This window comes from the organism of the source record quoted next, unplaced genomic scaffold (assembly GCF_019419815.1).
Source record: "Pyrus x bretschneideri cultivar Hongxiangsu unplaced genomic scaffold, Pyrus_bretschneideri_v1 Contig28, whole genome shotgun sequence".
NCBI classification, from domain to species: domain Eukaryota; kingdom Viridiplantae; phylum Streptophyta; class Magnoliopsida; order Rosales; family Rosaceae; genus Pyrus; species Pyrus x bretschneideri.
In genome coordinates this window covers 4,595,637-4,607,618 of record NW_025999590.1, presented here as the reverse complement: position 1 = coordinate 4,607,618, position 11,982 = coordinate 4,595,637, and the positions used below count along the sequence as shown (strand labels likewise).

Sequence of the window (11,982 nt, the reverse complement as noted above, 5' to 3'; positions counted from 1 at the left end):
ACAAAAAAAAACTGAGTGTTTTTGGCATACTGCTTTTTTTTTTTTTAAGTTAAGCAGCACCAAACTGGTACTTAGCCAGGTCTTCTTCTTGTTTTTATTTTTATAATTATACTTGTTAAATGTTTATTCTTTCGTTGGTTGATCAAATTTATTTCCTTTTTTTTTTTCAGGTACATATCTTAGGTATAACAAAGCTTATCGACTTATTCTTTCATTGGGTTGATGAACTTTGTTTCGTCTTTCTAATTTCTAGTTCATATATATGCTAGGTACGTATAAACAAAAAAAAATTGATCAGTTTAATGCATACATAAATTAATTAGAGACAAAATATGAAATGATTGCTTGTTTGGGTCAAAAATCGAAATATAGTCGTCAAGAGTGAAAACTACCTTTCGAACTCTAATTATTAACTTCTTAATTTTGAACTTAATTTCCAGTTGAATGATGTTATAGATTTTGGTATATGAAAGAGAAATTTTTGTGTATATGCATGCATTTTTGGGAAGCAAACTTATCAATGTGTATTGCAGAAGCTGCTCTTGTTAGGTTAATACTAAGATCAGAACTATAATATTAATTAGATTCTTGATCATGCATGGTTCTAATATTCCATTTGGTAGATATCCATTGCACTTCTCTTTATTTTCTAGACATTTGGTCTGTATTAATTGTACAATCTTGCATCCTAATAATAATGTAAAGGTTGTCCAATGCGTGTATGGCTGAGGGAGTTGACAAAGTGACAGCAATAAATATATTATATTCCAGTAACTAAATATAACGCTCGGTCAAACCTCCCTGCGATCAAACCTTTGCCATCTTATATATTCTCATCATTCTTAATTTTGAATAGGCCACTCAGAAAGAGAAAATACTTCAATGGCACGAGTACATTACTAGCATTCGGTGTCCATGATATTATGATACAAAGATATGCATAACTTTTTGTCTTCAAGAGTCATATTATTGATATAGTTTTAAAGAGACCGGCCAAATAGTTCAACACCTATATTGTTCTCAACCTAACAACCTGTAGCCCAAGTGGTGTGTGAGATTTTATTCTAAAAGAGCTCGGTGTAATTACGAATGGAACCATTTGTATATAAATTGTAATTTGTTTTGTCTCCGATGTTGGATTTCCAACATGCCCCTTCACGTGCGATCATATATTTATGGGTCACACGTGAAGAGAACTTCCACATAGAGAAAGTAAGGACAAGCACGTTAATACTACACACTTGGACTAGACCCAGTAATGCGGTTCAGAAAGAATACAAACCCAATATTCGAGTTCATACAAAATTCACTCTAATACCATGTTGAAAAAGAATTTCACGGCAAATTGTGTATTTTATTGATACATTCTGAATGTATACAACTAGTTATATTGTACAATAAGGAATCTTGTAATCTAGGGATAAAATCAAGTATCAATTACATGAAAAAGGATAGTGTTACTCACACCTATTTTTATTTTCGACACATCCTGGTTAATTTTTGTTTCCAGTGATTTTCTTCAGTTCATTTGATCTGACAGGCGAAAATTGAGTATGTGAGAAGTAAAAATGAGTGTAGGAATGACAAAAATGGCTGAAAAACTTCCTACCTAAAATACATTGACATTTTAATATATACTTGTATCATCTAAATGGTTACCCTGACCGAAAAGATATGTGCAAAGAAAGAGGGTTTTGGCATAAACGGCCAGCCATAATCGAATGGTATCTAAATAAAGAGGCTTTTGGCTTGAAAATATATATAATATATGTATGTATGTATGTATGTATGCATGTATGTGTATGTATATGTATATGTATATGTATGTATGTGTATGTACGTGTATGTATGTGTATGTATATGTATGTATGTATGTATGTATGTATGTGTATGTATATGTATATGTATGTATGTATGTATGTAAATGTTGTCCTAATATATCGATGGGTCAATCTCTCTTCCTATATGGTCTGCACCTGTTGCAAATATTAAACAAGAGAAATGAAACCAGTTAATGGCAATGCATGGCATATCATTGCTGCCGACAATGCCGATCTAGGGTTTTTTTTTGTATATCTATAGCTTGGGGCCGGCAGCTACTAGTTCCTAAAGCCAAGTCCGAGCACAATGTCCTGTACTGTAAATTTATTTTATTTTGAGGTCATGCAGCTGTAATTTGAGTCTTATAACAATAAACTAAGATTAAGTGCAGACTAATTGACTTGATCAATCACATACCTTGAATGTATGGATCATCAATATTATATTTTATATTTAGCATCAGGTTATGATTATTAAGCAAATTATATATGATTATATAAGAAAAGGAAACCGATTATCTAGTTTTCTTCTTGCAAGTTTTGTATAGCTAGATTTGTGTGCATAACGATTTCTTGAACTCAAATATAATTGTTTTAAGCTTCACCTCATAATTATCTAGTTTCGGTATTCTTTGACAAATTCTCAGATTCATTTTCGAACATACTTATAGAGAAGCATATATGACAGCAAATGAAGTGCTAGTTTGGAGTTCCTGTGTTTTTTTTTTTCAAAACTGCTTCTACTGTGCTATGAAAATAAACAACTGTGAAAAAAGTTCGTAAGTATTTGGTAAACTATAATACTAAAAGTGCTTTTAGGAAAAAGAAAAAAAAATGATAGGAGTAGAACTATCAATATGAAAGTTTCATTAATTGGTACTATTCATTTTCCTATAAAAAATATAAAAAAAACACTTTTTTGACAAGCATGTGTAGGGCTAGCTGCTTCTACTTTCTGCTATTTTGGACACATGATCTTGAAAAAAAAAACACTTTATTTTCATGAACCAAACACAATTAAGACTCCAACTCTTTTAAGGAGCTGCTTTTAAAAACATTTAAGCAATCCCAAACCATCCCGAAATATATACATATATCTAAAGCTAGTTGCATGCTAGCTCTACACGGTGGCTCGAATCAGTTCAAATATCTCTTTCGCAAAACAGATACATAGTGTGTGAGCATCTTCTACACAAATTGTTTAGGTCCCTCGCTAGCTTTAAACAAAACATCTTCTGCTTAACGAAAACAATGTTTTACATGATATTTACGTTTTCTACAAAAAAGGATATGCTTATCAAAGTTTCTGAGTAAAATTATATAAATTCATTAAAAAAACATGAGAAAGTCAAATCATGATCCATTAATTAATCCTTCACTGTTATTAGATGAGATATTCCTTAATTAGTTTATTCTGATGATTATATATGCATATATACGGTTGAGGAAGATCAATCAGAATGTCTTATGTATACGGTTGGTCACGCACATAAATTCTTCCAATAAGTTTATAATGTACTTCATTCTGATCTCATATTCTCAAAATAATTGAAAATCGACCTGGCTAGTTTTGACATTATCATCTCAATTAAATAAAAAAGGCACGTCTCAGTATTATACAATATATATCCACCATATACCATCTTTGCAACATTCTGTGTGTGAAAATTCTTAGTACCCTTTATTTTCTAGTTTTGGTCGAAGAATATTGTTAGTTCGAGAGCATCGTGAAAGTTTCCTCACTTATTATATCTGGAATTTGAATAAAACTCTAAATTCATGATTCTGAAGAATGATTAATTAGCAGCCATGCGTGCTTGCAAGGAGACAAAACCACCAAACTGTACGAGTCAAACCTTTGATTCATGAACTTATAAGCACCATAGGCAGAGGGAATAAACCATTTTTCTTACCACCAGGAGACAAAACCATTGCTGGTGGAGAGACAAAAATATAATGCAAGAAATATTATTTGATGAGGACTCAGAATTTTAAACGCTTTTAAAATGATCTACCTTAATTATCTAGTTTCAATATTGATGTGCCAATCAATAGTGTTGAAGTTCTAACTCCTTGTTTAGCCTAATCAATACGTGCAAAAGACTTTCTTGACAAGAATTGGCAATGCGAATTTGTATTTACAGAGAGAAGAGAATTAAGTTTTGTTTTCATACTCTTGAGAATGCTCCCCCCCTGGCTTTATCCAATATATAAAACATTTCCAATATATAATTTAGACGTACTTTATATATATTTTTCCGCTTTGATAACCAGGACCATAGACAACCAATCTTCTTAGCTCAGCAAGCATCGTTTTCACAAGTAAAATAAGAAGAAGGATAAGAAGGCTTTAGAGATTAACTAGAAGTTAGGTAGGCACTCTATTTCCATACACAAGTCACAAGCAACAAGGTTCGACTTGATGAAGTAATTGACATTAATTAGATCAGAACAGCAGATTCCAATTAAACGTGTTTGAATTTGCATCCAATATGCATGCCTTGTTCATATGGAGTTTCTCTGAGTGGCGGTTTCTTAAAGGCATTTTTTTACTGTTAACTCAAATACTTGAAAACGACCCATAAACAACTTGTCGATTACGGATAAAATAAGCTTTTCTTTTGCTCTTTTTAGTTCAAAAGAAACTTGTGCCTACCTCTTACTCCAGATTTGAAGTCATTCCCATGAAAGACACTAGATTAGGGTCAAAATAGAGGATAAGAGTCAAACTTTCACAACTCAGTTGCGTATGTAGATTACGGTGAGTTGGCCAACACAAGATGCATGCACACCTTCCTGTTGGCACGTGTCAACCTTTTGAATTCCTTCCTGTCAAAGTATTTCAGAATGTCACATTATAATAAAATAAAATAAAAGTATATTTCGATTAAAGGCAGTAGTTGTAGTTTAACGCATTATGGTTTCTTTATGAATTATCTTGTAATTATACATAATTTGAACTTATCTCCATTTTCTCCAACGTTATCATCCTTAAAACGATTTAAGGAGCGAATCAGCTAACAGACAAGAACTTTGTTATAGGATATTATCATATACAGAAGGAAAGTGATTGAATGAACTTTCTACGTGATGGCTTATTAATTATTGGGCAATTCGATTTTTCCATCAAAGATCTGAAAGCTACTCCTCCATCAGCCAACATTAACATCAACATTGCAACTCTGAATTACCAAAACCAAGCGGGACAAGTTTTTTCCAGGCAAACCATCTGTTCATCTAGGATGTTACGTACAAGTTAACAAACCGAGCTAGCTAGACTGGATCTTAACTAATGGGGCAACCTGATGCATCATTAAACACTAGGTCGTGCTTTTGAGTGAAAGAAATCCAAGCCGAATTTTAAAGTTTTCGGGTGCCTTGTGGAAGGGGGACTTAATAGAGATCTCAAAGCCTTGCTTGTTTCGTTACTTGAGTTCCAAAATCGACATAGTTTTTGTACCAAAAAGAAACGATAGCGCATGATTTCAAATTTCACAAGCTCAGAAATAATGCAGCCATCTAATTCGAGCGGACTGACTCGCGTCGCACGCGTTAATTATATTGTTGTTTATAAACACTTCCTCTCTGACATACTGCAGCGACAAAATTGAAACCTGTTAGTCCAACTTCAACATCCGAGAAACACCTCTAATGTTCAGAGGCTGGAGTTGTAAAACATCTAGTACTACAAACTTACAAACTCTTGTCTAAGTTACCATGTAATGATCCAAATTATACAGCAAAAAGAAACAAAATACAAAAGAAAATTGAAGGTGCAACTTGCAAATACCAAAATTTTTGCAAGTAATATATTATCTAATAGGGCCTAATAAATTTTATTTCTTGATGTCAATTATTATTCCTAAGTTTTGTCAAGGAATTGATTTTAAAAGAGCCTCGTTACTTTTATTTTCCCAATTTCAGCCAATATGCACACTTAGGAGGGTTTTGAAGATAAATCGACTTTTCGGAGGAATTTTGTATGCAAGGCCAACTGAAAGAGAGAGCTAAGAGATTGAGAATCATTGTGCTTAAATTTCATAATTTCATACGAAGCCAAATGTTCCAATTTACAAAGACAATCCCGCGGAAGTTGATTGATTGCCTTCAGGATTGTGTACTTGCGCGAATAATGATTTGAAAACTTTCCCAAATTTTCCTAGTTAATGTGCCATACCTGGAAAACTAACAAAAAGAGTTACAAGTTACCTATTTTTGTTGAAATTTTCTAGAAGATGGAACGAACCCAAATCAAGCCTGCAAGTCAGATTACATATTTCCCAAGCTAAGAATATGATTCTTTCGTAGTTTGTGTTCTTTTTGTTTAGGTCTTTGTTTCATTTTAGGAGAGTTTTTATTGTACTTTTTAGAGTTAGAATTGTGTTGTTTTAATATAAATAAGGTGCCTTTTTAGACATACAATTTTTGTTTGACGGAGAAGAAGAGTTTGAGATGTGCATCACCATGGATTTCGAGTTCTATCTTCCTTTTATTTTTATCTCTAGTTGTAACTAAGCACTTTTGCTAGGGCATATGGTGAAACCGTAATATGATGATCTAGTCTTCCTACTTTGTCTCTCTTTCGATTTCCAATTTTAGTTTTAAATAACACATCCATCGTTTACCTTTTGATTCATTTTGTTTAGTTTACATTTTAATCACCGTCAATCCATCGTTCGTTTTTAACTTAAGCTTGTTTACTAATCGGTTAAATCGGCTTTTAAGGCAATTTATATGAGATCAATCTTGTATTTGCCCTTGCTTTACTACTTTTGATTTTGTGCCCTTGTGAGTATTTAGTAGCGTTTGATTCATCTAATTTGTGAGTACCCTGAACACACATCAGTGGCAAAAGTTCAATGCAAGTTTAACAGAACTTTATTCATCAGTTTAAACACAAACTTTACAATTTCGGTAAAAAAAAGAAACAAAATACAAAAAGAAATTGAAGGTACAACTTGCAAATTGTGATCGAAATTACATCTGACAAGTTAGCACTCTTAGCTAGCTTGATCTCTGTGCATATGACCATTTTCTTTTTCAACTGATAACCAATCATGTTTCTTCATTTGGGAAATGAAATGTACCTTCAAGGTTCTCACTAAATACGAACAAAGATGCCCTCGCTTGGAATTTGCTGATGAACCACATACAAAATGTAATATCCGGAAGGCGTAAGATTTACCGAAGTCGGTGTCGTCACTTGAGCTTGATACGTTGTTGGCCCTACCTTTTGTACGTTCTCTGCACCAAGAACCAGCAACCTTTGATTCATGGAGAACGAATGTGTGCTAAATGGCGGCGCCACCATCGTCACCAACACTGAATTCATTGCTAGAGTGCCCGTAAGTGAGAATTGAACGGTCAATTTTCTTCCGTAATGGATTTTGGCTAGGTTTAGGGGTGTGATGATAGTAGGACGCAAATCCGCATATTTAGCGTCGAGATACTCAGACTAAATGCCTCCAATCTAAATTCTGTTGGAAAAAGCACGTTGCTGCCAAATTGGTACTTATCGTGGGGGTTACTACCTCCAACGATCACTCTACCATCGCGTACCAATAATGCTGAGGAATGGTACATTCGCGGTATGGTGGTAGGGTTTTGTTGTTCGAACCTTGACCCAACTGCATTATCTGGTCGGTACAAAACTGGGTTGAGAACAGGATTACGCCCGATTTCCCAACCTGCAACCCCCGACGATGCACCGTTGATGAGTAAAACAGTGCTGTCTGGGAGCAATAACATGTCACCCATGACTCTAGCTTGAGGCATAGTTTCAAAAATCCACTGTGGATTAGGGTCTGTTATTTTGATCCGAGCACATGTGTTTAGAGCTTCCACAAAAGTACCCTTATTTGCCTGGACAAATGACCCTTTTGGAGCTCCACCGCAGACCAAAACTTCAGCCTCAACAGATGGAGCCATCAAGTTCTTCAATGGGAGCAATACGGCTGAACCCGTGCTGGGTTACGACCTCGGGTCGCCTCCGGGTATTTGCGGGTAGGTTTTAACGACGACGTTCTTCACGTAATCCAACAAAATAGCTCGATTGTTAGCGAAAATAAATAAGTTGCCATCAGGGTTGAGAAAAACAAAAGGGTATAGATTGTTTTCTTGGCCGGGGTCATTGGTCTGCGAAAGGAACGGCAAGCTGTAGACATTGCTTGTAGACTCGGTCTTCGGATAAAATTCATACTTGAATTGCCCCCGGCCGCCGATGATAACTCGCGTCCATCGGGTAGAACATGATTGGTGGCGTACCAACGGCGAACGGCCAAGCCATCCACAACCTCCGTCCAATCACAACCCGTGCAGGGTTGGAAAACTCTAACGCGGCGTTCTCCACTATTGAAGCCACCGGTTTGGATTAAGTTGCCGTTGGGGGCCATGGAGCCGGAGGAGCACCAGACGTCGGATAGGACCGTGAGGGGGCGGAAGGCTTTGGTCTCTGGACGACGAACTCGGCAGAGTGGGCAGTGCAGTCGTTATTGACGCAATTACCGTTGGGCAAGGACAAGTTGGATGTGCCGAAGTCTGTGCGGTCGAACAGGACAATGCGGTCATTTTTTAAGAGCTGCATGTGCATGGTGGAAACGCCAATGGTTGCCAACACTTGCCAATTGCCACCGGCAGCGTGGGCCCTCCGAGAGAACCCAAGAAATATTATTAACAACAGAAATGAAAGAATGAGACTGGTAATTGGCTTCATTCTTTCTTTCTTTTCTTGGTTTTTGCTTACTTAAATTGTGCTTTAGCTGTGATTTATGAGCTATAGCTTTGTGGTTCTGTCTGTCTCAAGTCTCGACCTGGCCCTCCTTAAATACTAGGGTTTTCGAGTTACCCAGTCCTAATTAATTAACTAAAAAGCAATGCTAGGAAGACTAAATTTTGTAAACTAAGAGCTTGTTTGGATGTGCTTTTAAAATGACTGAAAACTCTTTTGATGAAAATGTTTTTAGAACTAATCTTTGGTAAAAATGCAAGTAAATTCTGGAAAAACGCTTAAAGTGTCACTAGAAGAAGCACATAATTGGTGTTTCTTGCAGCAAGCACTTTAAGTGCTTTTGGAATCCAAAAACATTTTCTCTAAAAGAGCTTTCATTTATTTTAAAAGAACATCCAAACGAGAAATGATATGAGAGTTGATGATTGGATTATTACTTAAACGTTGATAAACGTGCTCATTTCCTATCGGTGACACATCATTTAGTCTATAAATTTAGTCTCTCTAACATTACTCTTAACTAAATGAATATAGCCTGGAACTAACTAATAAGTAAGGGGGTGCTCCTCTAATCAACAAGTATATGTCATTAATTAGCACTATATTGAGTTATATTCTTCTCGACGTGGATAAGTAAGATGTCTTAAACTCGGTATATATCTGGTACAATATTTTATTCATGAGTAAGTTAAGATGATGTAAATTCTACTATCTTGATAATAACTAGTTTGATGCTAAATTATAGCTTTGCCCGTTAGTTGTTAATATTACAGTATCCTCTTAAGTCCCTTGACATTTGGTCTATATTAATTGTAAAATCTTCAAGGTTCCAATTCCTCTATGGTTGTTAACAGGACATGATTGACATCTTACATTCCATTAATATAACGCCCTGTTATCGTCAAACCTAGCTCCCTAACCATGGAACACTGAGGGTTTTTCCTAGATGTTTCAGTGTAATTAGGTATTGTACCATATATTATAAGTTGCAATTTGGTTTCTCAAATTATCAATCCGGGATTCTCAACAATATGGCATGAATTATTCCTCCCCATATGATGACGTGACTTGAATTAGACAAATTGAAAGTAGATTATGAGGGTACTACTTGTTAATATCACAACCGTTAGTTTGTTCAATAAGTATGAATAAACTGAAGCTAGGCCCCTGTTTGTTGCCCGACTAGTGCTTAACGTCTTTTACAACCTTATTCGCAACAAGTGAAGTCATGATCTTTTAATTCTATATTTGTTATTAAGTGAGATATTCCTTAGTATACTTGGACAATTTTGTAAACGGTTGATGGGGCTCATTCAGAATGTCTTTGATACGGTTGGTTTAGACAGATACATCCTTCAACTAAATTTATAATGCATTTCTGATCTTGTTCTTGTAATGATTGATAAATTGATCGGCTCAAATTGTCGGGCCGTGGAAAATAGAAAATATAGCACGTCTTGCTATTCTACAATATACACCATGCGAATTGGTATATGTATTTTATATGTATTGTTGAGATGCGATATTCCTTAATTAATTCTATATATTTTTTATATTTTGGTCGAAGAATATTATTAGTGAAAGTTTCCTCACACACACACACACACACACACATATATATATATATATATATTTATACTCGTTCTTTTGGTCAACTTTGTTTATTTTATTGTTTGCCATCATATTTTCTTGTTTGTGTTTGTAGTATTCGAAAGGACTCAAATTTTATTTACGATGGTGCATACGAAAGAGCTAAAATCGCTCATGATGATGATACTTACGGTTGACAAAAAAATACCTTTAAAATGCTAATAAATCGTAAAAACTAACTTTAACGTATTTTCTAGTAATTTTTTTTAAGACGCTCATGAATGTAAGTGCTAAATTAATTTATATGTAAACAATTTGAAATGAGTTCAAATCTTTTGCATCGGTTTTGTGTGTAGCTTCTTTGTAGCTTCTATAATTGATTGACACGTGTTAAGTTTATGACACTAGAGTTGATGGAGTATTAAGTTTATGAACACGTGGCGATCAATAACAGAAACTAGGTCACACACAAAATGAGTACATAAAAGATTTGAACTTGTCTGAAATGAGCCCTAACTTATAACTAATTAAGGTGTACGTCAACCACTTTAGACTGCGGATTATCCATACAAATTAAATTAAGCTCTTAATCCATGAATCTGCAAAAAGAATGTTTAGCAGCCATGCGTGCTGCTTGCAAACCACCAAACTCTGCGAGTCAAATCTTTCATATATTCATGAACCTATAGTAATTAAGCATCATAGGCCATAACCACCCTTGCATTTTGCTTTACCAGCAGGAGACAAAACCAAACCATTGCTGTTGGAGGGACCAAAAATATAATTCAATTAGAAATATTTTTCTGGTGAGAGATAAGAGGACCTGAAAAAAACCCTAAAACGTACAATTGCAACTTATATATTTTTGGGGAAACTTGATATAAGTCCAATTTTTTGAGCCAATAGTAGGAATAGTCCAGTTTATTAAAATAAGTCCAATTTGTTATATTTAATTATTTAATTATCAATAGTTATCTGTTCAATGATAAGATTTATTATAAAAATCAAATTTCTTCTCAATTATCTCTTTGCTTATTTCTTTTTATTTATCTTTTTGTTATTTCTCGTTCTTCCTCCTACTTTAAACCCCATTTATAGATTTTATTTTTAATTTTTATAATCGTATATCACAGGTTAATTATATTTATCTACCTATATGACAGATTCTTTTTTTATAATCAACCTGTCACAGATTAATGTGTCTTACTTGTAGGTATGTTATGTTTCTTCTACCCTTTAATTAGGTTTCATATCTCACGTATAGGTATATTATACACATTCATATATTTGTTACTTGAGTTAGGGTAGAATGTTTTGCAGATAAATTTATTTTAGTATATTAGTTTTTTTGTTATAAGATATTAAATATATTCTTTTGGAGTTGGAAAATGCATAATATTAGAAGATTTTAATTGATTTTTAATATTTTTAGAAAATATAAAATGAGAATAAAAGAAATAAAAACATATAATTAGATAACTGGACTCACTCCTAAAAACACTCTACGTTTTTGGAACTGGATCTAAAAGCCCCTATATTTTTCAACATTGCAGGCTAACCATGACCATAGACATCCAATCTTCTCACAGCTCAGCTTCAGCATTTTCACAAGTGTGTGTGTGTGTGTGTGTGTGTGTGTTATACTATACATATTGTTTAAAATTTTAAAATAATTTTTCATGATTATAAAAATAAAAGTCAACATTAATTCTTAATGTTTAGTTTTCCTCTCTTGTTTGGTTCCACTTTGCTTTCGCTTTGAAGATTGGTGCTTAATTAAGAAGAGGGATTAGAAGATTTTTGGAATTAATTAGTAGAACCATATATAGTTAGGAAGGTCGGCAC

General features: G+C 34.3%; 1 pseudogene; it reads right to left on the bottom strand.

The window, feature by feature from the left end:
• Window positions 1-6,634: 6,634 nt before the first annotated feature.
• On the bottom strand, window positions 6,635-8,577 carry LOC103930109 (annotated as a pseudogene).
• Between the last annotated feature and the right edge of the window lie 3,405 nt (window positions 8,578-11,982).